We start from the raw sequence: 21,152 nt of genomic DNA, 5'->3' as shown, positions 1-21,152 counted from the left end.
GATCCTTGGCCTGTATCCAAAAATCATTCATTCTAGCATTTTTCCACTTACAGAAGAAATAAAGACACCAAAAGCTTGTAATTAAAACATCTTAATTTGATTATTCATTTCTAAAAACTTTTGTAGAAGATAAATTCTGAGTAAAATTAAGAGTTTTGGGGCAGTTTAAGAAAGAGAGTTTAGGTCCTGTTATTTATATTTAAAGGAAAAATAAATGAAATTTATTAATGGTATAAAAAATTATCACATTTGAAGTATGGTTTTGAAGAAATTTTTGTGATCTATAGTTCAAAGAATATTCCATGACAACAGTCCAACCCTGTTGTGTACTATCTTAGAGATTCTCTCTTGGAGAGATAGGAGCTATTGTAGGACGAATTTAAACAGCATCCAACAAACACTTCACTGTATTTGCTTCATATATTTTTACTTTTAGAACAGCATCTGGAATCCATTTTCTGTTTGAAAATCAGAGAATTCAAGAAACACAAATCTGTAAGTTTTGAGTGGGTGTGGGTTCCTTATAATTCATACTGACTGCCCACCTGCACTTAGACAGAGACACTGCTGAGTTTTCTTTTTTGGAGAAAGAGAATTTTTCTGATTTTCACTATAGGATGCAAGGAGACATTGGTGATATCCTTCAGGCTAAAATGAGGTGAGCGATTAGTTTTAGGTAGTGCACTGATAGGAGTTTATGTAAGCTTAGAATCTTCCATCTCTTTTTCATCCCTATATTTTAGTGCGTTTTTAGGTTGAGATGTGGCAACTGTACTCCTATCTGATTCAAGACTGTACTTGCAACTGGGCAAATAGAGGTCATAGGAATAATCTCTTGAACCACTTGATTCACAGATACTCACTTCGAATTCATTGTTGTTTTCTTTTCTGTTAGAATCATTGCTTTTTTTTTTTGTCAGAAAGGAGTGAGATGAATACCATCTTTCAAATTAAAATTGTAAACGTCACTGGAAGTGACAGATTCATCCAACTTTTTTTTTTTGAAAGTTTTTTTTTTAATTTTTACATTTGCTCCACTATACTTTGATACAGATTTTTATTTTCTCTTTCTATTAGCTTTCCAGTCTCCTTTTCTTCCTTCTGCACCTCTATGCTTACTTTTAGTTTGTTCAAACTTATATTCTAAAATGTTTTCTTTTGTTTTAATAGGTCTTCCTGAGACAATCAACAGTGGTGATAAGTTAATTTGATCCTTACTTCATTGACACTTTGTTCTGTTTTCAGGTATGTTCTTGTTTACTAGTGGGTCTACACATCTAATTATTTCAGATTCAAAAGGCTGCACTGAGAAATGACTGACTTTAAAATCATCCAAGGTATTGAACTGACATAGATTGTTAAAACGTTTCTTTAAACTTTGAAGGACAGAAAAAGTTCTAGGTAAGACATTATCAACAGATTTATCTTCATCTGAATCTAAATCAAATCCCAGTCTATCTTGAAAAATAGGTGTTTGCTCTTCTATTTGGAATGATTCTCTTTGTCCTGGAAATTGAGCTTCCTAAAGAGGAACTTGTGGTATATCCTTACAAATAAATGCCCAGGGTTGTTGTCACTATTGGAGTCCATTCCAGAGGGACATAATTTCTAGTTTTGAACAGTTTCTTCTGTTTGGTGTGAAGTTTTTCTTTCAATGCATGTAGCTGACATGTGAAGTAGTAACATTCTTTTCTCAGTTGGAGGATGATATCTTGGGCTTCTCTCACTTCAGATTTTTCATTTTCCAAAGCTAAAACTAACATTCTGTTGTTGTCTTGGTAGTTTGTTTTGTTTTGTTTTGTTTTTGCAGTCTAGAAGTGTTAGAGAATATTTGGCATGGTGCAGTTACAAAAGACTTTCATTTGCCATCTCTGGCAAATTTTTATTCCTATTCTCTTTCATCCATTACTTTATGTCTTCAAGACTGACTTGAAAGGACTTTTTTAAAATTTATTTATTTATTTTAATAAACATATAATGTATTTTTATCCCCAGGGGTACAGGTCTGTGAATCGCCAGGTTTACACCTTTCACAGAACTCATCATAGCCCATACCCTCCCCAAGGTCCATATCCCCACCACCCTCTCCCATCCGCCCACCCCCCAGCAACACTCAGTCTGTTTTTTGAGATTGAGTCTTTTATGGTTTGTCTCCCACCCGATCCCATCTTCTTTCATTTTTTCTTTTCCTACCTCCCCCCAAACCCCCACATTGCATCTCCACTTCCTCGTATCAGAGATCATATGATAGTTGTCCTTCTCCAGTTGACTTATTTCGCTAAGCATAATACCCTCTAGTTCCATCCACGACATCACAAATGGCAAGATTTCATTTCTTTTGATGGTTGCATAGTATTCCATTGTGTATATATACCACTTCTTCTTTATCGATTCATCTGTTGATGGACATCTAGGTTCTTTCCATAGTTTGGCTATTGTGGACATTGCTACTATACACATTTGGGTGCACATGCCCCCTTGGAGCACCACGTTTGTATCTTTAGGATATATACCCAGTACTGCAATCACTGGTTCATAGAGTAGCTCTATTATCAGTTTTTTGAGGAACCTACACACTGTTTTCCAGAGTGGTTGCACCAGCTTGCATACCCACCAGCAGTGTAGGAGGGTTCCCCCTCTCCACATCCACGCCAGCATCTGTCATTCTTGACTTGTTAATTTTAGCCATTCTGACTGGTGTGAGGTGGTATCTCATTGTGGTTTTGATTTGTATTTCCCTGATGCCGAGTGATGTGGAGCATTTTTTCATGTGTCTGTTGGCCATCTGGATGTCTTCTTTGCAGAAATGTCTGTTCATGTCCTCTGCCCATTTCTTGATTGGATTATTTGTTCTCTGGGTGTTAAATTTGATAAGCTCTTTATAGATTTTGGATACTAGCCTTTATCTGATATGTCATTTGCAAATATCTTCTCCCATTCTGTCAGTTGTCTTTTGGTTTTGTTAACTGTTTCCTTTGCTGTGCAAAAGCTTTTGATCTTGATGAAATCCCAATAGTTCATTTTTGCCCTTACTTCTGTTGCCTTTGGCGATGTTCCTAGTAGAAGTTGCTGCGGTTGAGGTCAAAGAGGTTGCTGCCTGTGTTCTCCTCAAGGATTTTGATGGATTCCTTTCTCACATTGAGTTCCTTCATCCATTTTGAGTCTATTTTCGTGTGTGGTGTAAGGAAATAGTCCAATTTCATTTTTCTGCATGTGGCTGTCCAATTTTCCCAGCACCATTCATTGAAGAGGCTGTCTTTTTTCCATTGGACATTCCTTCCTCCTTTGTCGAAAATTAGTTGACCATAGAGTTGAGGATCAATTTCTGGGCTCTCTATTCTGTTCCATTGCTCTATATGTCTGTTTTTATGCCAGTACCATACTGTCTTGATGATGACAGCTTTGTAATAGAGCTTGAAGTCTGGAATTGTGATGCCACCGACTTTGGCTTTCTTTTTCAATATTCCTTTGGCTATTCGAGGTCTTTTGTGGTTCCATATAAATTTTAGGATTATTTGTTCTATTTCTTTGAAAAAAAAAAAGGATGGGATTTTGATAGGGATTGCATTAAATGTGTAGATTGCTTTACGTAGAACAGACATTTTCACAATATTTGTTTTTCCAATCCATGACATGGAACATTTTTCCATTTCTTTGTGTCTTCCTCAATTTCTTTCATGAGTACTTTATAGTTTTCTGAGTATTGATTCCTTGCCTCATTGGTTAGATTTATTCCTAGGTATCTTATGGTTTTGGGTACAATTGTAAATGGGACTGACTCCTCAATTTCTCTTTCTTCTGTCTTGTTGTTAGTGTAAAGAAATGCAACTGATTTCTGTGCATTGACTTTATATCCTGACACTTCACTGAATTCCTGTACAAGTTCTAGCAGTTTTGGAGTGGAGGCTTTTGGGTTTTCCACATATAGTATCATATCATCTGCAAAGAGTGATAGTTTGAGTTCTTCTTTGCCAATTTGGATGCCTTTAATTTCTTTTTGTTGTCTGATTGCTGAGGCTAGGACTTCTAGTACTACGTTGAACAGCAGTGGTGATAATGGACATCCTTGCCGTGTTCCTGACCTTAGCGGAAAAGCTTTCACTTTTTCTCCATTGAGAATGATATTTGCGGTGGGTTTTTCATAGATGGCTTTGATAATATTGAGGTGTGTGCCCTCTATCCCTACACCTTGAAGAGTTTTAATCAGGAAGGGATGCTGCACTTTGTCAAATGATTTTTCAGCATCTATTGAGAGTATCATATGGTTCTTGTTCTTTCTTTTATTAATGTATTGTATCACATTGATGGATTTGCGGATGTTGAACCAACCTAGCAGCCCTGGAATAAATCCCACTTGGTCGTGGTGAATAATCCTTTTAATGGACTGTTGGATCCTATTGGCCAGTATTTTGGTGAGAATTTTCGCATCTGTGTTCATCAAGGATGTTGGTCTGTAATTCTCTTTTTTGGTGGGATCCTTGTCTGGTTTTGGGATCAAGGTGATGCTGGCCTCATAAAATGAGTTTCGAAGTTTTCCTTCCATTTCTATTTTTTGGCACAGTTTTAGGAGAATAGGAATTAATTCTTCTTTAAATGTTTGGTAGAATTCCCCTGGGAAGCCGTCTGGTCCTGGACTTTTGTTTGTTTGGAGATTTTTGATGACTGTTTCAATCTCCTTACTGGTTATGGGTCTGTTCAGGTTTTCTATTTCTTCCTGGTTCAGTTGTGGTAGTTTATATGTCTCTAGAAATGTATCCATTTCTTCCGGGTTGTCAAATTTGTTGGTGTAGAGTTGCTCGTAGTATGTTCTTATAATTGTTTGTATTTCTTTGGTGTTGGTTGTGAACTCTCCTCTTTCATTCATGATTTTGTTTATTTGCGTCCTTTCTCTTTTCTTTTTGATAAGTCTGGCCAGGGGTTTGTCAATCTTATTAATTCTTTCAAAGAACCAGCTCCTAGTTTCTTTGATTTGTTCTATTGTTTTTTTAGTTTCTATTTCATTGATTTCTGCTCTGATCTTTATGATTTCTCTTCTCCTTCTGGGTTTAGGCTTTCTTTGTTGTTCTTTCTCCAACTCCTTTAGGTGTAGGGTTAGGTTGTGTATTTGAGACCTTTCTTGTTTCTTGAGAAAGGCTTGCACTGCTATATATTTTCCTCTCAGGACTGCCTTTGTTGTGTCCCACAGATTTTGAACCGTTGTGTTTTCATTATCATTTGTTTCCATGAATTTTTTCAATTCTTCTTTAATTTCCTGGTTGACCCATTCACTTTTTAGAAGGATGCTGTTCAGTCTCCATGTATTTGCGTTCTTTCCAAATTTCCTCTTGTGATTGAGTTCTAGCTTCAGAGCATTGTGGTCTGAAAATATGCAGGGAATGATCTCAATCTTTTGGTACCGATTGAGACCTGATTTATGACCCAGGATGTGGTCTATTCTGGAGAATGTTCCATGTGCACTAGAGAAGAATGTATATTCTGTTGCTTTGGGATGGAATGTTCTGAAGATATCTGTGATGTCCATCTGGTCCAGTGTGTCATTTAAGGCCTTTATTTCCTTGTTGATCTTTTGCTTGGATGATCTGTCCATTTCAGTGAGGGGAGCGTTAATCTCCCCTGCTATTATTGTATTACTGTCCCTGTATTTCTTTGATTTTGTTATTAATTGGTTTATATAGTTGGCTGCTCCCATGTTAGGGGCATAGATATTTAAGATTGTTAGATCTTCTTGCTGGACAGACCCTTTGAGTATGATATAGTGTCCTTCCTCATCCCTTATTATAGTCTTTGGCTTAAAATCTAATTGATCTGATATAAGGATTGCCACCCCAGCTTTCTTCTGATGTCCATTAGCATGGTACATTGTTTTCAATCCCCTCACTTTAAATCTGGAGGTGTCTTCGGGTCTAAAATGAGTTTCTTGTAGGCAGCATATTGATGGGTTTTGTTTTTTTTAATCCATTCTGATACCCTGTGTCTTTGGATTGGGGCATTTAGCCCATTAACATTCAGGGTAACTGCTGAGAGATATGAATTTAGTGCCATTGTATTGCCTGTAAGGTGACTGTTACTGTATATTGTCTCTGTTTCTTTCTGATCTACTACTTTTAGGGTCTCTCTTTGCTTAAAGGACTCCTTTCAATATTTCCTGTAGAGCCGGTTTGGTGTTTGCAAATTCTTTCAGCTTTTGTTTGTCCTGGAAGCTCTTTATCTCTCCTTTTATTTTCAAGGATAGCCTAGCTGGATCTAGTATTCTTGGCTGCTTGTTTTTCTCGTTTAGTGCTCTGAATATATCATGTCAGTTCTTTCTGGCCTGCCAGTTCTCTGTGGATAGGTCCACTGCCAATCTAATGTTTTTACCCTTGTATGTTACAGACTTCTTTTCCTGGGCTGCTTTCAGGATTTTCTCTTTGTCGCTAAGACTTGTAAATTTTACTATCAGGTGACGAGGTGTGGACCTATTTTTATTGATTTTGAGGGGCGTTCTTAGCATCTCCTGGATTTTGATGTTTGTTCCCTTTGCCATATTAGGGAAATTCTCTCCAATAATTCTCTCCAATATACCTTCTGCTCCCCTCTCTCTTTCTTCTTCTTCTGGAATCCCAATTATTCTAATGTTGTGTCGTCTTATGGTGTCGCTTATCTCTCGAATTCTCTCCTCATGGTCCAGTATTTGTTTGTCTCTCTTTTGCTCAGCTTCTTTATTCTCTGTCATTTGGTCTTCTATGTCACTAATTCTTTCTTCTGTCTCATTTATCCTAGCCTTGAGAGCTTCCATTTTTGATTGCACCTCATTAATAGCTTTTTTTATTTCAACTTGGTTAGATTTTAGTTCTTTTATTTCTCCAGAAAAGGCTTTTATCTCTCCGATGAGGGTTTCTCTAATATCTTCTATGCCTTTTTCGAGCCCGGCTAGAACCTTGAGAATCATCATTCTGAACTCTAGATCTGTCATATTACCAATGTCCGTATTGATTATTTCCCCATCCTTTGGTACTGCCTCTTGTTCTTTTTTCTGTGGTGAGTTTTTCCGCTTTGTCATTTTGTCCAGATAAGATTTGATTTCTCCTCCTCTAGAAATTCCGCAGTTCTTGGTAAGCGAAGCTGGTCTTGGCTGGGTTTCTTGTTGATCTTCTGGGGGAGGGGCCTGTTATAGTGATTCTCAAGTGTCTTTGCCGCAGGCGGAATTGCACGGCCCTTGCGAGGGGCCCTGCTAAGTAATCCTCTTGGGTTTGCTTTCGGGAGCTTTTTTTCCCTGAGCGCTTTCTGTATAGTTCTGGAGGATGGGAATGATGATGGTGGCCTCCCAGTCTCCAGCCCAGAGGAGCCGAGAGCTTGGGGTCCCACTCCTCAGTGCGCCCTCAGAGAAAGCACCCAACCGCCTCTGCCTCCCTGACCTCCTGTTGCACCTGTAGTAAAGCATTCAATTGCTGGCACTTAGAGAACAAGCGCCCGTTCGTTTCTGTCTCTGTGGCCTCTGGCCGCGATCCAAGCCCACCCAGCCTGCGACTGGCACAAGGTAACCCCAGGCTGAGAGCTCACACCTTGGCTTTGTCGCTATAGCCAGCTTCCCCGCTCTAATACCTGCGAGCTCTGCAGCACTCAGACACCCCCAGTCCTCCTGTGACCCCGTGGGACCTGGGTTTATGCTGACCCCGCATGGGCTTCCCCCCAGTTTAGCCTCTGGAGCGATGTCCCTCCATGGAGCAGACTTTTAAAGGTCCCGATTTTGTGCTCTGTTGCTCCGCCTCTTGCTGGGAGCCGGCCCCTCCCCCCACGGTCCGTCTTCGCATTGCTTTGGATTCACTTCTCCGCCATCTTGACTCTTCCCCTTTGAAAGGACTTTTTAAGGGACCTTTCCTTGGCCATCTTCTGCTTGCCCAGTACTTCTGCCACAGTTGTTGCCCTCCTTCTTACATTCCAAAGTTCTGTGAGGCTGTCCAGGTGTTGCATCCCATGTTTTGGACCATTTGAGTCTAGGTTCCATCTACTGTCCCTTATCAAAATTTCAGTGGCATTTTTCCGTAGAAATAGCAGAAAATCTTAAAATTTGCATGTATCTGATAAACATCATGAATACCCAAAACAATGTTGAGAAAGAAGAACAAAACTGGAGGCATCACATTCTTTATTTAAAACTGTATTACAGGGTATAGTAACTAAAACAGTATGGTATTGTCAAGAAATGGACACAAAAATCAATGGAGGAAATAGAAAGTTCAGAAATAAACTCACTTGAATTTTATGACAAAAAATCTATGTATATACAATGGGGAAAATATAATCTCTTCAGTAAATGGTGTTGGAGAAACGAGACAGCCTCATGCAAAAGAATGAAACTAGACTATTATCTTACATCATACACAATGAACTCAAATGTTTTAGACTTAAAAGGAAGACCTAAAAAGCATAAAATTCTTAGAATAAAATACACACAATAAGCTCCTTGACATTGGTTCTGGCAACTTGTACCTGACCTAAAAGAAAGGCAAAACAAAGCAAAACAAAAAACCCACAAACGCACACAAATAAACAAAAGGGATTATATCAAACTGAAAAGCTTCTGTTCAGCAAAGGAAAGCATCAAGTAAAATGATAAAGAAATCTACTGAAGGGGTACCAGGGTGACTTAGTGAGTTAAGCATCTGCCTCGGCTCAGGTCATGATCCCAGGATCCTGGGATTGAGCCCACATCAAGCCCCACATCAAGCCCCACATGGGGCTCCCTGCTCAGCAAGGATCCTGATTCTCCTTTTCCCTCTGCCACTTCCCCTGCTTGTGCTTTCTTGCTCTATTATGTCAAATTAAATTTTTTTTTTAAAAAGAAATGTACTGAATGAAAGAAAATATTTGCAAGTCATATCTGGTAAAGGATTAATGAAGATAATATATAAAGAACTCACAGAACTCAATAGCAAAAAAAAAAAAAAAAAAAGCTGATTGAAAAATTGTCAGAGGGGGGCACCTGGGTGGCTCAGTGGGTTAAGCCTCTGCCTTCGGCTCAGGTCATGATCCCAGGGTCCTGGGATCGAGCCCCACATCGGGCTCTCTGCTCAGCAGGGAGCCTGCTTCTCCCTGCCTCTCTGCCTACTTGTGATTTCTCTCTCTGTCAAATAAAAAATTAAAAAAAAAAAAAAAAAAAAAAAAAAAAAAAAAAAAAAAAAGAAAAATTGTCAGAGGACCTGAATAGATTTCTTTTTTGCAAATAAGACATCTAGATGACCAACAGGCCTATGAAAAAATGCTCCACATCACTAATTATCAGGGAAATGCAAATCAAATTCACAAGATACCACCTCACATCTGTTAGAATGGCTAATATCAAAAAGACCAGAAATAATGAGTATGGGCTAAAATGTGGCGAAAAGGGGACTCTCATGCATTGTTGGTGGGAATTTAAATTGGTGCAACCACTATTTAAAACAATATGGAGTTTCTCCACAAAATTAAAAATAGAACTACCATCTTATCCAACAATTCTACCACTAAGCTTTTATCTGGAAAAATAAAATGAAAACTCTACTTCTAAAAGATATATACATCCTTATGTTCATTGCAGTATTATTTACAATATCCAAGATTTGGAAATAACCCAAGTGTCTATTAATGAATGAATGGATAACAAAGATGTGGTATATAAATGCAATGTAATAGTATTCAGTCATTAAAAAAAATGAAATCTTGACATTTGGGACAACACTGATGGACCTTGATGGAATTATGGTAAATGAAATAAGTCAGACAGAGAAAAAACAAACACCATATTTCACTTATATGAGAAATCTAAAACCAAAACAAAATTCACTGATAGGACAGAACTGTGGGTGTTAGAGTGGAAAGGGCTTTGGGTTGGGTGAAATGGGTAAAGGGGGGTCAAGAAGTAAAATCTTTCCAATATAAAATACATGTTATGGAGATGTAATGTACAACACAGTAACTGTAGTCAATAACATTGTAGTGCATATTTGAAAGTTGCCAAGAGAGTAAATCCTATAATTCCTCATCACAAAAAAATTTAAACTTTTTATGGTGAAAAATGATTACTAGGCTTATTGTTGTGATTATCTAGCAGTGTAGGCAGATATTGAACCATTATGTTGTGTACCTGAAACTAATATAATGTTATATTTCAATTATACTTCAATCATAAAAAGACCTTCAGTTCAGGGTTAAAAAAATCAAATTATCACCTATACAGAGGAAGAAAGAGCATTTGACAAAATTCAACATGCATTTCTAATAAAACTCTCAATAAATTAAGTACAGAAGGAATGTACCTTAACACAATGAAGGCTAAATATGACAAGCCCACAGCTAACATAATACTTCATGGTGAAAAGTTGAAAAATTTTCCACTTAAGAGATCAAGAACAAGATATGAGTGGCCACTCACACCACTCTAAATTATCATAGTACTGGATGTCCTAGCCAGAGCAATAAGATAAAAACAAGAAACAAAAAGCATCTAAATCACAAAGGAAGAAGTAAAATTAATTTTGTTTACAGATGACATGATTTACATATTGAAAATCCTAAAGATTCCACCAAAAAAAGTTTTAGATCTTATCAATAAATGCCATAAAGTTGCAGGATATAAAATCAACATTTAAAAAATCAATACTATTTCCATATACTAACAACAAATTATCTCAAAAAGAAATAAAGGGAACAATCCCATTTATAATAGCTTCAAAAAGAAAATACTTTAGGAATATATTTAACCCAAGGGGTGAAAGATCTCTGCACTGAAAACTGTGACATTGGTGAAAGAATTTGAATAAGACATAAATAAAGGATATATCATGTTCATGGCTTATAGAATTAATATTGTTAAAATATCTCTACTACCCAAAGTTATCTGCACATTGAATGCCAACCTTGTAAGATTCAAGTAATTTTTTATAAAAATAGAAGAAAACAATCCTAAAATTTATATGAAACCACAGAAGATTGTGAACAGAATATTGAGAAAGAAGAACAAAGCAGGAGACATTATGCTTCCTGATTTTAAACTATATTATAAATCTATAGTAATCAAAACAATATACTATTTGTATAAAATAGAGACATAGAAGAGAATCAAGAGTTCACAAATAAACTCATGCACATCTGTTCAACTAATATTTGACAAAGGGTTCAAGAATATTTAATGGTGAAAAGATCATCTTTTCTTTTTTTTTAAAGATTTTATTTATTTATTTGACAGAGAGAGATCACAAGTAGGCAGATAGGTTGGCTGGGGGGGAGGGGGGGCGGGGAGCAGGGTCTCTGCTGAGCAGAGAGCCCAGTGTGGGACTTGATCCCAGGACCCTGAGATCATGACCTGAGCTGAAGGCAGAGGCTTTAACCCACTGAACCACCCAGGCACTCCAAAGATCATTTCTTCTATAAATGGTACCAGGAAAATTGTATGTTTACATGCAAAAACATGAAACTGGACCACTATTTATGCTCACAAAAATTAACTTGAAATATGTTAAAGACTATAGGTATGACCTGAGATCATAAAATTTCTAACAACAACAACAATAACAACAACAAAAATAAAACCATAGGATAACATATCTTTGACATTGATCTTAGAAATTATTTTTGGATATGACACCTAAAGGACAAGCAATAAAAGCACAAATAATTAAGTGAGACTATGTCTAAATGAGAAGGTTTTTTAATGAAAGCAAATAATCAGAATCAAGAAGATGGTAGTGAAGTAGGAGGTCCACAGACCCATCTCTTCCGTGAACACCACTAAATAACTCTAAACTCATCCTGAATACTCCCAAAACTCAATCTGAACCCTGGCAGAACAAACTCCACAACCGAAGGGAGAGAAGAGGCCACATAGAAGGTGGGGCATACAGGGAGTCCTGGTGATGCAGAGGGGAGGGAGCAGTTGGGGAGAAAAAGGGCAAGAGATAGAGGAGCATACTGGGGAATGCACCTGGAAAGCATTTTTCCCAAAGCAGTTGGCTTGGAAAGTGAAAGGAGCTGAATTCTCTGAGTCCTTACAACCAGCAGGGCTTAAGGCCTAGAGTTTTAAATGACAGTGGTCTTTGCTGATATTAGCCTGGAGGGCACTGTGCTGCTCCTGGATAGAAGGCAGGCAAACAACCTGGGGGCAAACAGAGTGGAAACAGTGATCTGAAGAATGCCTGGGGCACAGTGGGAGGAGATTATTCAACTCCTCTCAAAGTGCTTCCCTGAAAGGCAGCATTCAGGGAGACTCCTCTCCAAGAACAAAGGAGATGGCTGGCACCATTTCCCTCCCCCACCCCCCAGCTTAAACACAGAGCCACCTGTGGGAAGCAGCTCAGGGCTGAGACAGGCTGCCTAACTTGGTAACATCAAGTCCCACAAAAATGTGCTCTGGTGAGACTGCCCTTCTCTCTCAAGCTCACATTAGTTCCAGTGCTGTGTGCCACTCCTCCAGAAGACCTGGACAGACCCCGGCCCAACCCACTTCCCTAAACCCTGGAGTTTTCAAGGTCAGCAGGCTTGGCTGGAATAAAATCAGGAAGGCACTGGGCTGCTCCTGGAGAGAAGGCAGGCAAAAGCCTAGAGACAATGAGCATGGCAACAGTGATCTGAATAATGCCTGGATTTCTTGGGGATTAGAGGTAGGGGTATTATTCACTCTTCTGGGAGTTCTTCCCTGAGTGGCAGCATTCCAGGACATGCCTGTCCAGGGAGAATGGACCTGGTCAGGGAGTGGCAGCATTCCAGGACATGAGTGGAATTCTCTCCAGGGAGAGAATGGACCATTCTCTCCCACTCCCCACTCCTCAGCATACACCCAGAGCCATTTGCTGATAGCAGCACAGAGCACACACTGGCTGCTTAACTTGCTTACACCAAGCCACACACCCTGCTCTCTGGAGGAGCTGTCCTTCTCAGTCAAGCTTGCTTCAGTCCCAGCATGGCAGGCCCCTCCCCTAGAACTAGCACAAAATCCAACCCACAACACGTCTCCCAAACAGATCTGCAATGCCTCAGTTCTAGTGCAACTAGTATCATGTCTCATTTCACAAGCAAACCAGAGTACAGCTAGTTAAAACTGGAGGGAGGGGAAGGATGGGGTGGCTGAGTGATGAACTTGGGGGAGGGTATATGCTATGCTGAACGTTGTGAATTGTGTAAGACTTGTGTAAGACAAGTCAGACTTGTACCCCTGAAACAAATAATATGTTATATGTTAAAAAAAAAACAAAAACAAACAAACAAAACTCGTCACATTCTGACCAAGGAACAAACACTGCCCTCAACAAGCAAGGAGAGCCTCTGTGAGTGAATGGCCTGAAGGGTAGAGCAGCCAAAACACAAAAACAGAGCACATGCACACACACCAGAGACTCTGTTTAGCACCAGGTCCTGGACACTACATGGCCTCTTCATAAAGTCATTACCTTCAGAAGCAGAAAGCATAACTGTTTTTTCTAATACATGGTAGAAGGCAAAGCCTTAGACAAAATGCCAAGAAAAGAAATTTATCCCAGATGAAAGAACAAGTTAAGACTATGGCCAGAGATCTATGTGAAACAGATATAAGTAACACACCTGATGGAGAATTTAAAGGAACAGTCATAAGGATATTCACTGGGCTTGAGAAGAGAATAGAAGATATGAGAAAGACCCTTACCACAGAGATTTTAAAAAAGTTTAAAAAAATCAGAAGTGAAGAAAACAACAAATGAGATTGCAAACAGGTTTGATGCAATGACCAGCAGGCTGGAAGAAGCAGAGGAATGAATTAGTGATATAGAACACAAAATAGTGGAAAATAATGAAGCTGAACAAAAGAGAGACAGAATAATGGAATACAAGAATACACTTAAGGAGCTCAGTGACTCCGTCAAACATAATTACAATCATTATTATAGGAGTCCAAGGAGAAGAAGAGAGAAAATGGTGCAGAAAATTTGTTTGAGGAAATGGTAACTGAAATGTTCCCTAATCTGAGGCAGGAAACAGACATCCAGATCCAAGAGGCACAGAGAAATTCCTTCAAAATCAACAAAAGCAGGCCAAAAATGAGACACATTATAATTAAATTTGCAAAATATAGTGATAAAGAAAAAATCTTAAAAGCAGCAAGACAAATTCACTCACTTACAAGGAAGACCCATAAGACTAGCTGCAGATTTCACAATAGAAAATTTGCAAGCCAGAAGAGAGTGCTGAATAGAAAACATCTACAGACTACAATGCTCTATCTGGCAAGGCTACCATTCAGAATAGAAGGAGAGATGAAGAGTTTCCCAAACAAACAAAAACTAAAAGTGTTGTTGAGCACTAAATCATCCCTGCAAGAAATAGTAAAGGGAACTCTGAGTAGAAAGGAAGACCAAAAGTGATAAAGACAAGAAAAGATCAGAGAAAATCTCCAGACCAACAACAAAACGAGTAATAAAATGGCACTAAATGCATATCTGTCCATCATTACTCTGAATACAAATGGATGAAATGTTCAAATCAAAAGACATAGGTTGTCTGAATGGATTAAAACAAAACAAAACAAAACAAAACAACAACAACAAAAAACAAAACCCATCTATATGATGCCTACAAGAGAGTCACTTTAGACCTAAAGACATGGCAGATTGAAAATGAGATGTTGGAGAAATATTTATCATTGAAAAGTATATCAAAAGAAAGCCAGAGCAGCAATACTTATCTCAGACAAACTGGACTTTAAAACAAACATTGTAACAAGAGACAAAGCAGGACACTTTATCAGAATAAAGGAGACAATGCCACAAGAATATCTAATAAATGTAAATATTTATGCCCCCAACATGGGAGCACCCAAATATATAAAACAATTAATAACAAACAAAAAAGGAACTCATGGATAATAATACAATAATAGTAGGGGACTTAAACACCCCACTTACTTCAATGGACAGATTATCTAAGGAGAAAATCAACAAGGAAACAATGGCTTTGAATGACACCCTGGACCAGAAGGACTTAATACATATATTCAAGACATTCCATCCTAAAGCAGCAGAATACATATAGTTTTCAAGTACACAAGAAACCTTCTCCAGACTAGATGACATACTAGCTTGCAAATCAGGCCTCAACAAATACAAAAAGATTGAAATCACACTATGTGTCTTTTCTGACAATAATGCTATGAAACTTAAGATCAACCATTAGAAAAAATCTGGAAAGACCACAAGTACATGGAGGTTAAACAAAATGCTAACAAACACTGAATGGGTCAACCCCAGGAAATCAAATAAGTAATAAGAAATACTTGGAAAAAATGAAAATAAAACCAAAACTGTCCAAAACTTTTGGAGTTCAACAAAAGCCATCCTAGGAGGGAAGGACAGAGCAGTAACGGCCTGCATCAAGATGCAAGAAAAATCTCAAATGAAAAACCTAAACTTATACCTAAAAGAACTAGAAAAAGAAAAATAAATGAAGCCTGAAGCCAAAACAGAAAAGAAATAAAAATAAAGGTTAGAGCAGAAATACATGATTTTTAGTTCTATAACTTAAAAAAAAAAATAGAGGAACATGGGTGGCTCAGTTGTTTAAGTGTCTCACTCTTGATTTCAACTCAAGTCATGATCTCAGGGTCCTGGTATTGAGCTCCACAAGGGAAATCAGCCCTCAGTGGGGAGTCTGAGGATTATCTCTCTCCCTTTCCCTCTGCCCTCCTCCAGCATGTGTGCACACACTCTCCCTCTCAAATAATTAAATCTTTAAAAAAGGAAACGAAATAAAAACAAAAACAAAACAAAACAAACAAAAAACCAATAGAAATGATCAATGAAACCAGGAGCTGGTTCTTTGAAAATTTTAAGAAAATAGATAAATCTTTTGCCAGGCTCATTCAAAAGACAAGAGAAAGGACCCAAATAAATAAAATCACAAATGAGAGAGGAGAAATAACAAGCAAAGCCACAGAAAAAAAAGAATTATTAAACAATATTATGAAAAACTGTATGCCAATGAATAAGAAAACCTGCAAAAAATGGATATATTCCTAGAAATTGGATAAATTCCTAGAAACATGTAAACTAGCAAAACTGAAACAGAAAGAAATAGAAAACTTGAACAGACTGAAAACCAACGAAGAAATTGAACTGTTAATCAAAAAACTTACAAAAAACAGAATTCCAGGGCCAGTATGCTTCACACATGGATTCTAACAAATATTTAAAGAAGAGATAATACTGATTTTTCTCAAACTGTTCCAAAAATAGAAAAGGAAGGAAAGCTTCCAAACTCATTCTATGAGGCCAGCATTACCCTGATATCAAAACCATATAAAGACTCCACTAAAACAGAGAACTATAAGCCAATATCCCTGATGAGTATGGATGCAAATTTTCTCAGTAAATACTTGCAAACAGAAACCAAAATATATTTTTAAAAAATCATTCACCACAACAAAGTGGAATTTATTCCTGGGTTGCAAGTTTGGTTCAATATTAACAAATCAATAAACATAATACACCAGATTAATACAATTAAGGAAAAGAACCATATGATGTTTTAGTAGATGCCGAAAAAGTATTTCACAAAGTGCAACAATTCATAATAAAAACCCTCAACAAAGTAGGTTTACAAGGAATGTACTTCAACGTAATAAAGGCCATATATGAAAAACTCACAGCTAATATCATCCTAAATGGGCAAAAACTAAGAGCATTTCTTCTTTAGTCATGAACAAGACAGGCATGTCGCTATCACCAGTTATTTAACAGTACTGGAAGTCCTAGACTCAGCAAATAGATAACAAAAAGAAATAGAAGGTATGCAAATCAGCAAAGAAGAAGTAATACTTTGACATGATTTCTTTTTTTTTAAAGATTTTATTTATTTATTTGACAGAGAGAGATCACAAGTAGGCAGAGAGGCAGGCAGAGAGAGAGGAGGAAGCAGGCTCCCCACCAAGCAGATAGCCCGATGTGGGGCTCGATCCCAGGACCCTGAGACCATGACCTGAGTCGAAGGCAGAGGCCTAAACCACTGAGCCACCCAGGCATCCTTGACATGATATTCTATATAGAAAACACAAAAGACTCCACAAAAAATTGCTAGAACTGATGTAGTGATTCAGTAAAGTTGAAGAAAAGAAAATTAGCACACAGAAATCTGTTGCATTTCTATATACTAGTAGTGAAGCAATGGAAAGAGAAATCGAGGAATCAAATCCATTTACAATTTCACTAAAAAAAAAGTATCATAGCTAGGAATAAACCTTACCAAAGAGGTAAAAGACCTGTATTCTGAAAGCTTTAGGAGACTGATGAGAGAAATTGAAGAGGACACATAGAAGTGGAAACATTCAATGTTCATGGATTAAAAACACAACTATTTTTAAAATGTGTATTCTACCCAAAGCAATCTACATATTTGATGCAATCCCTATCAAAATACTAACAGCATTTTTCACAGAGCTAGAAAAATAATGAAATTTGTATGAAATGCCAAAAGTCCCCAAATAACCAAAGCAACCTTACTTAAAAAAGAAAAGCAGATACCCCTATAGGTAAACCAATTTTTAATCCCCCTTTCTCTTAGAAAAGTTGAGTCCTTTAACAAAGATATCAAGATACATGCAGGAAGAATCAAAATAACCTTCCTCGCCCACACTGAGAATTTATAACCACTCTCCCATCTTTTTCCTCCGCCAGTGTTTTTGTGTATTTGTGTTTGTCCTGATAGTATATAAATCTTATACTTGGGGTTCTTTTTGATGAGGTTATTCTTTTTTTTTTTTTTTGCTTTTATATATATCTATATTTTTTCCTCTTGTCATATACTTTTATCAGTCTTTTTGTGTGTCTGTGTTTGTTTGTATACTTCATAAATCTTACCTTGGGGCCCATTTGGGCTGAGCCTTCTCTTTTATCTTCCCTTTTTTTCCTCTCTCTCTCTCCCTCTCTCTCTCTTTTTTCTTTTTCTATTCTTTTTTCTCTCCTTTGGGTGGGGAATCCTGATTTCTCAGAAGAATTCCAGGGTGCACTTTGACTGCACCATGGTCAAAACATCCAGGTACATCCATTCAGCCATCTCTCACCAAAATGAGTAGGAGGAGGAATGCCCCAAAGAAGAAAAATACAGAGGATGGGCCCTCTGCAACAGAGCTAATGCTATCGACATAGACAATATGTTGGAAAGGGAATTCAAGCTAACAATTATCCAGGCAATAGCTAGGTTGGAGAAAGCCATGGATGACCACACGGAATTGATTAGGGCAGAACTGAAAGCCACCAGGGATGATGTTCACAATGTTAGGGCAGAACTGAAAGCCAACAGGGATGATGTTCACAATGCTCTCAATGAGTTCCAATCTAATCTGAATTCTCTAAAAGCCAGAGTAACTGAGACAGAAGATAGAATTAGTGATCTGGAGGACAAACAGATAGAAAGGATTAGGGGGAAGCCTGGAACAAACAGCTTAGAAGCCACGAAAACAGAATCAGGGAAATAAATGATGCCATGAAACGTTCCAATGTCAGAATTATTGGAATCCCTGAAGGGGAGGAGAAAGAAAGAAGTCTAGAAGATATAGTGGAACAAGTTCTTCATGAAAATTTTCCCAATCTCACAAATGGAACCAGCGTTCATGTACTAGAGGCAGAATGGTCTCCCCCCAAGATTATAGATTCTAAAAAACATATAGGCACCTGATAGTAACATTGAGAAATCATAATTGTAGATACAATCTTTAGAAAGCCGCTAGGACAAAGAGGCTACTTACGTACAGAGGAAAGCCCATCAGAATAAAGTCAGACCTGTCCACAGAAACCTGGCAAGCCAGAAAGGGCTGGCAAGATACATTCAGGGTACAAAATGAGAAGAACATGCAGCCAAGAATACTTTATACAACAAGACAGACATTCAAAATAGATGGAGAGACAAAGAGTTTCCAAGACTGGCAAGGCTTAAAAGAGTATGCGACCACCAAGCCGACACTGCAGGAAATATTAAGGGGGGTTCTATAAAAGAGGAAAAATCCTAAGAATAACACTGAACAGAAATATGGAGACAATCTACAGAAAGAAAGACTTTAAAGTTAACACGATGTCAATAAAAACGTATCTATCAATAATCACTCTCAATGTGAATGGCCTAAATGCACCCATAAAAAAACACAGGGTTGCAGATTGGATAAAACAACAGGACCCGTCCGTATGTTGTCTACAAGAGACCCATTTGGAAACTAAGGATACATCCAGACTGAAAATGAAAGGATGGGGAAGCATCTTTCATGCCAATGGACCTCAAAAGAAGGACAGGGTAGCGATTCTCATATCAGATAAATTAGATTTTAAACTAAAGACTGTAGTCAGAGATACAGAAGGACACTACGTAATTCTTAAAGGGACTATCCACCAAGATGATCTAACAATTGTAAATATCTATGCCCCCAATATGGGAGCAGCCAATTACATAAGAAAACTATTAATCAAGATAAAGAGTCATATTGATATGAATACATTAATCGTCAGAGATCTTAACATGCCTCTCTCAGTAATAGACAGATCATCCAAGCAGAAAATCAATAAAGAAACAAGAGCATTGAATGACACTTTGGACCAGATGGACCTCATAGATATATACAGAACACTCCACCCTAAAACAAGAGAATACTCATTCTTCTCAAGTGCACATGCAACCTTCTCCAGAATAGACCACCTACTGGGTCACAAATCAGGACTCAATCGATACCAAAAGACTGAGATGATTCCCTGCATATTCTCAGATCACAATGCTTTGAAACTGGAGCTCAATCACAAGGAAAAGTTCCGAAGGAACTCAAACACCTGGAAGCTAAAGACCACCTTGCTGAAGACTGCTTGGATCAACCAGGAGATCAAAGAAGAACTTAATTCATGGAAACCAATGAGAATGAAGACACTTCACTCCAAAACCTATGGGATAGAGCAAAGGCGGTCCTAAGGGGGAAATACATAGCCATCTAAGCCTCCCTCAAAAAAATGGAAAAATCCAGAATACACCAGCTGTCTCTACACCTTAAAGAACTGGAGAATCAACAACAAATCAAACCAACTCCACACACAAGAAGGGAAATAATCAAGATTAGAGCAGAGATCAATGAGGTAGAAACTAGAGATACGGTAGAAGTATCAATGAAACTAGAAGCTGGTTTTTTGAAAGAATCAATAAGATCGATAAGCCATTGGCCACACTAATCCAAAAGAAAAGAGAGAAAGCTCAAATTAATAAAATTATGAATGAAAAGGGAGAGAACAAAACTAACACCAAGGAAGTAGAAACAATCATCAGAAGTTATTATCAACAGTTATATGCCAATAAGCTAAGCAACCTAGATGAAATGGATGCATTCCTGGAAAACTTTAAACGCCCAAAATTGAACCAGAAAGAAACTGACAACGTGAATAGACCAATATCTAGTAACGAGATTGAAGCAGTGATCAAAAACCTCCCAAAAAACAAGAGCTCAGGACCTGACAAAATCCCTGGGGGAATTCTACCATACTTTCAAAGAAGAAATAACACCTATTCTCCTGAAGCTGTTTCAAAAGATAGAAGCAGAAGGAAAACTTCCAGACTCTTTTTATGAAGCCAGCATTACCCTGATCCCCAAACCAGGCAAAGACGCCACCTAAAAGGAGAATTTCAGTCCAATATCCCTGATAAATATGGATGCTAAGATTCTCAACAAGATCCTAGCAAATAGGATCCAACAGAACATTAAAAAGATTATCCACCATGAACAAGTAGGATTCATCCCTGAGTTACAAGTATGGTTCAACATTCACAAATCAATCAGTGTGATAGAACAAATCAATAAGAGAAGAGAGAAGAAAGACATCGTCCTTTCAACTGATGCAGAAAAAGCATTTGACAAAATCCAGCATCCACTCCTGATTAAAATGCTTCAAAGTATAGGGATAGAGGGAACATTCCTGAACTTCATCAAATCTATTTATGAAAGACCCACGGCAAATATCATCCTCAATGGGAAAAACCTTGTAGCCTTCCCGCTGAGATCAGGAACACGACAAGGATGCCCACTCACCACTCTTGTTCAACATAGTACTAGACGTCCTAGCAACAGCAATCAGAAAACAAAGAGAAATGAAAAGTATCCAAATTGACAATGAAGAAGTCAAACTCTCTCTCTTCACATTTGACATGATTCT

General features: G+C 37.9%; 1 pseudogene across 1 annotated transcript in view; it reads right to left on the bottom strand.

Annotated features, from left to right (window-relative positions):
* Window positions 1–379: 379 nt before the first annotated feature.
* Window positions 380–21,152, bottom strand: part of LOC308337377 (shugoshin 1-like) — a 56,565-nt pseudogene continuing 35,792 nt past the window's right edge. Inside the window, exon 3 of the transcript in view lies at window positions 380–1,938. The product of the transcript in view is annotated as a shugoshin 1-like (transcript). The remainder of the gene's footprint in view (window positions 1,939–21,152) is intronic.

This window comes from Martes martes (genome assembly GCF_963455335.1).
Source record: "Martes martes genome assembly, chromosome: X".
NCBI classification, from domain to species: Eukaryota; Metazoa; Chordata; class Mammalia; order Carnivora; family Mustelidae; genus Martes; species Martes martes.
Note: the sequence above shows the minus strand (reverse complement) of the source record. Positions and strands in the feature narration are given on the sequence as shown.